Source organism: Crinia signifera, chromosome 1 (assembly GCF_055691185.1).
Source record: "Crinia signifera chromosome 1, ASM5569118v1, whole genome shotgun sequence".
In the NCBI taxonomy this organism is placed as follows: Eukaryota; Metazoa; Chordata; class Amphibia; order Anura; family Myobatrachidae; genus Crinia; species Crinia signifera.
In genome coordinates, this window is record NC_139217.1 from 57269800 (window position 1) to 57275790 (window position 5991).

Here is a 5991-nt window from a genome sequence, read left to right on the forward strand (position 1 = left end):
TTCTAGAGAAATCATCGATGGTTGACAACCATCGAATGATTTCTCCTGCTAGCGAATACATCCCCTCGCATGGTACCGAGGGGATTCATCCATGGGGGAGGGGGCGGCTGCGTTTCATCACTCGGTAAGCAGCGAATTTTGCTACTTGCCAAGCTGAATCAGTCCCCAAGTGGCCAGTGAGCAGAGCAGAGCTGTGTAGTATCCAATGGCAATAATATAAACAACATGACTCATAGTCACCAAGACAAAATCACAGAAGAAAGACACTAAGAGATGTTAAGTAACAGTAAAAGGAGGGCATGCAAAAAACAAACAAATAAAATTTGTCTGAAGATAGAAAACCCCATCGATAAATCTATTTATAACACCACATTCTGGCACATTATTTAAACAACAGTTATAATCATTCATACAGCATAAAGCATTCAACTACTTTCGCTCCCACAATGTGAAACAAAACAGAATTCACTTCCCCAGTATCAGAACGCAGGACTGGAGCCTTTAGCTCGCAGAACTTAGAGATCAAGAAGAAAAACTCCTTCCAAAATATATATCTGTAAATCCAATCTAAGAAGTAATGTTTTAGGTTACAGTCAAAAGAATGTGGTTTACACTACTCCCGTCCTAAATGCATCTATTCCCCCTTTTCCCCGCATACAGCTCTTTAGAACCAAGCACCTTAATGTAAATACCAGCCTAGACCCGCGTGCCTCCGTTTCATTGTGTATTTGTAAAGAGTCTGTGTACACCATACACATAATAATCATCATTATCAATTGTAATAATAATAGCAGCATCAATAATTATAAAACACATAAAGCATATGAACTAGGTATTTACTCTGTTTAATCGGTACTTGTTTCCTAGAACGGCCACAATCGTGAGTGATCGTGGCTCTTAATTAAGGGACACGATCCTCACGATGTGGCCGATTTTTTACAATTTTTTCCATTTGATTGACAGAAATCGGGTCAATCGGTCGGTCGCGACCAATTAAAATCGGCCGCGATGCGACCGACCGATTGACCCGATTTTTCCATAGACTTCAATGTTAAAAAATCTTTTAACATTGAAATCGGTCGGTCTTGTGCCATTATAATGGCACAAGATGAGATGGGCTTGATTAAGTCCATCTCACATAGGGAAAAATGATAAAAAAGGTGAAATGGGCCAATATGACCCATTTCACATTTTTTATGTGCCCGCCATGACCCCACGATAGACGTCAACCCGAAGCGTGGCGAGCGCAGCGAGCCCGCGAGGGGCGGCGGTGCGCGTCCTCCGACCTTTTCATTCCCCTACTATCCACTAGGGCGTGGAGTGAGAATAGAATAGTGTGGCGAGCGCAGCGAGCCACCGAGCCCGAAGCGTGGCGAGCGCAGCGAGCCCCGCGAGGGGACGCGTATACCTGTGAAGTTATACGCGTCCCCTCGCGGGGCTCGCTGCGCTCGCCACGCTTCGGGCTCGGTGGCTCGCTGCGCTCGCCACACTATTCTATTCTCACTCCACGCCCTAGTGGATAGTAGGGGAATGAAAAGGTCGGAGGACGCGCACCGCCGCCCCTCGCGGGCTCGCTGCGCTCGCCACGCTTCGGGTTGACGTCTATCGTGGGGTCTAGCCCACTTAGTAACATTTGGGGGGGCAATTGAAAATAATCATGTGAAAAAAAAAAAAAAATCGGGTGAAAAATCGGTCGGTCGGATCGGTCGCATCGCATGCGACCAAATCGCATGCGATGCGATCGATCCGATTTTTTATCTTACGACCACAACGATCTAAATCGTTGTGGCCGTTCTAGGAAACAAGTACCGTTTAATCTTTCATTTAATAGCTCTAATTCTTGGTGTAAATTGACAAATATAATACCCCATTATCACTGCCTCAATAACCCGGGTTATTGGCGGGTCTACTTGGGTCAATTCTTAGTGAAAAATGGGGTACTCTTTACCTAGAACGGCGCCAGCGATTGAAATCGCGGTCGTCGTGGGTAAAAATCGCGGTCATCGCGGTCATCGCGGGCATCGCGGGTAAATCGGGATGGCCGCGATGCCCGCGATGACCGCGATCACCGCGATTTTCCCATAGGGAACAATGTTAAAACGGCAGATTGACCGCGATTTTACTGTTAAATGCCTCAATGGACCCGATTTGGGGCCAAATAGGCCAAATTAACCCTTAAATGTCCCCCCAAATTTTTAACGCCACCCCACGATCCACGCCAACCCGAAGCGTGGCGAGCGCAGCGAGCCCGCGAGGGGCGGCGGTACGCGTCCTCCGACCTCCTCGCCCCGGACACCTGTGAAGCCCGCGAGGGGACGCGCATAGCTGTGAAGGTATCCGCGTCCCCTCGCGGGGCTCGCTGCGCTCGCCACGCTTCGGGCTCGGTGGCTCGCTGCGCTCGCCACACTATTATATTCTCACACCACGCCCTAGTGGATAGTAGGGCATGAAAAGGTCGGAGGACGCGTACCGCCGCCCCTCGCGGGCTCGCTGCGCTCGCCACGCTTCGGGTTGGCGTGGATCGTGGGGTGGCGTTAAAAATTTGGGGGGACATTTAAGGGTTAATGGGCTCTGTGGCCCATTTAACATTGATTCCTATGGCCAAATCGGGTGGATTGAGCCATTTAACAGTAAAATCGGGTCCATCGCGCCTTTTAACATTGATTCCTATGGGAAATCGGGAGCATCGCGTCGCGGGCATCGCGGGTACATTTATGGCCGGCCGCGACGCGACCGACACGATTTCCATGTTTAACATTGGTTTCAATGGGAAATCGCGGGCATCGCGTCGGTCGCGTCGCGGCCATACATAAATGTACCCGCGATGCCCGCGACGGGCGCCGTTCTAGGTAAAGAGTACCAAAAATGGTGCTGGAAAAATTACCTGGGTCAATAAGTGTGGATTTTAAAGTCAACAATCAATAGGTCAATGGCCATTGGTCAACAGACAATAGGTTGACACAAGGAAAATGTCAACATGGTCAAGGTTAAGGTCAACTAAAATATTGTTAACATATTGACCAGAAACCGGTCCTTTGACCCGGGTATCCAACCCAGGGAGCTACCATGGTCAGATCTGGGAAGGACACGGTTAACAATGCAGTGTAAACTGGTGACCTGAGTCATCTGCTAAGAGCCGATGGACTGCCAGAGGACTTAAATTTAGAGTTGTAATTATCTCTAAGTAACGGCAGTGGGAAGATCCGACGCTAACCCGGCTTCAGCTTGTGGTGTCATCGGGGTTACAAGCAGCTGTGATACGGATTGAAACCATGGGTTTTACATGGAAAAAGGGTACGAAATTACTAAAGGGAAAGTATTGGCCAAAACGACCAATGCGATTTTTCTGGGACATTGTAGAAAATTATAGCTAGAATTTGATAGGTTGCTGTGGGTGACACCACCAATTTTGCAAACCTGGATTTTATAAATGATACCCCTTGAACTCTTATTTCAAAAATATATGGATAGTTTAATAATCTTTTGGCTACTACCCCGTTCAGGCCTCCAAATCAACCTTGGTTATTTCTGTGTTAAACCGGGGTGATCTGCGGTGTGAAAGCTCCACAGCCACATTTGCAAGATCGAGCAACCCAGCATTTCAACCCTCGTCAGGACTAGGGCTGAACATGGTTGTGACTCGGATTGCTCTGCAGTGCGAACAGGTAACCCGGGTCCCGTTCACACTGCGGAGGGGGCAGTGCTTTGAGACATTGTCAGCTGCAAGTGCTGCCTCCTCCCCCGCCCCTGATGATGCGCCACTGCTCCACCCTGCCCCTGTGTAACATAAGCCAGCTGACTGCAGGAGATTTCAGATCGCAAATGCTTGGTTCGCTCCCAGGATGGACCCTTGTCGTGATCCCAAGTGCTACCCGGCATTTCTGATCTATAAGGGGTATAATATAACCCTAGAGGTGGGTATTCAATGTTGTTTCTGAGTGTCTGAACATTTCCACCAGATGGAATAATCGGCCAATTCGACAGTTGGAATTCAATATTCCTACTGTCGGAATACATGCGTATCCACGTGTATTCTGTCTAAAACGGCCACGGATTTGGCAATCCAGCAGACATTTTTGACAATGCAAATTCGACTTTTGAACTGAATAGATGTGTGCTGATATTTCCAACTGTCGGAAAAATCAGTACACACTGAATACATACAGTGGTGCAAGTGTGGCAGTACGGGGTGGTATGGTGTAAGCTGGAAGCACTCACTGTGCTTGTACGCATCTGGAAGTATCGGGGGCAGGGCCTGCAGGAAAAACCTTACAGCCAGCCACCATGGGGTTGTGGATAGCGGTGGCTGAGCTGCACTACCTGCCGTCACATCAGAGCAGCAAGCAGGAGAGCCTGCAACTAGGGCTCTGCTTCAGTGAAGCTGGCCCCGCCCACCACAGGGACACTGACACAGGGCTGTGTGCATCAGGCAAGCCTGCCCCTCCTGCTCCTTGTCTCTGCCTGCAGTGAACTGTCTCCTCCCTACCCACTGCTGGGTGAGTGTTCTGGGGAAGTGAAGGCTGTGTATAATGGGGAGTTGGGGGCTGTATTTACTACTGGGGGGAGTGGGGGCTGTGAATAATAAGAGTGGGGGCTGTGTATAATGGCAGTGGGTGCTGTGTATAATAAGAGTTGGGCTGTGTATAATGGGGAGTGGGGGCTGTATTTAATGGGGGAGTGGGGACTGAGTACAATGGGTAGTGGGGGCTGTGTATAATGTGTAACAGGGTGTAATATGGGGGTGCTGTGTATAATATGTTAAAGTGCTCTGTGTACTTTTGTCATGTAGCCACCCCCCCTCGTGTCAGATGACCACGCCCTTGACCACACCCTGACCACTTCCGTTTTCGATGCAAGCAGCAAAGTACCACTAAGAGATTTTTTCTACTTGCACCAATGAATACATCCCATAGTGTACATATGAATGCCCTTGTATGTAACATCATTCTAGACTGTAATGCAGCACAGACTGGTATGTTGTTACTGCAACCACCTGTACATCCATGTAACTTGCTGTATTTTTTTCTACATTTTGAATGTCCTAAAACAACTCAGTTTTGTTAAAATTTTTCTCTCTTTTCCTCTATTAATCTATACATGTAACAGCTGAAATTGTATTCACAATATATAAAGGCTGTATTTGAAGCTTGATTGGTGGTTAGTTATATAATCATTGCATTGATTGCCCCCCAATCCCCCGCAGCCTTACCTATCGCGCTGGTCCCGGCGGCTCCGTTCTTCTGCTGAGGACCACCACAAAATGGCCGCCCCCATACAGCAGACAGTTTCAGAGAACAGTTTGTTCTATAGCACCGCAGCCCCCGGCGCCCCCACAAGCACAGCGCCCCCCCCCCGCGGTGGCGGGGGCTGCGGTGCTATAAATACGCCGCTGATCTGTCATGTGCGAGGCCATCAGCCTCTCCGATGTACCCACATTACCATGGTTGCTCAAATTACTTACAAATGCTGCCACTCGGCAACCGGCATCGCTAATTATATTACAGGTTGCCTCGCCTACGGATGGGACAGCTCATTAAATGTTATTTGCATTTCCCTTACATTGAGTATAGGTATTTGTCATGGAAGATGCGGACGGCTGTTGAATGATGCTTCATTTTATTGTCATAAAATATTAAGTAAGAAACAAATCCTGAAAAGCAAAACTGTTACTGCTTTCACATTGCCTAAACGTTTAAGACCCGCTATTTCGAAATGGTATTTAAAACGGGTCTGAGCCACTAAAACCCCTTTCACACCGCATGTCTTTAAATGGTATTTCAGTGCAGTTTTTGTCCCTAAACAGTATTTCAATGCAGTTTTTGTCCCTTCACAACACTGAACCCGTTTTAACCCATAAAAAACAGTGGATGAAAAAAAACGGGTCTGAAACGGGTAGGGCCAGGGACGGATTTGTCACTAGGCCCGTGAGGCACAGGCCTATTTAATATGTGTTCCAAACACCTGCGCGCTCTCTCCTTTCTCCTTTCTGTC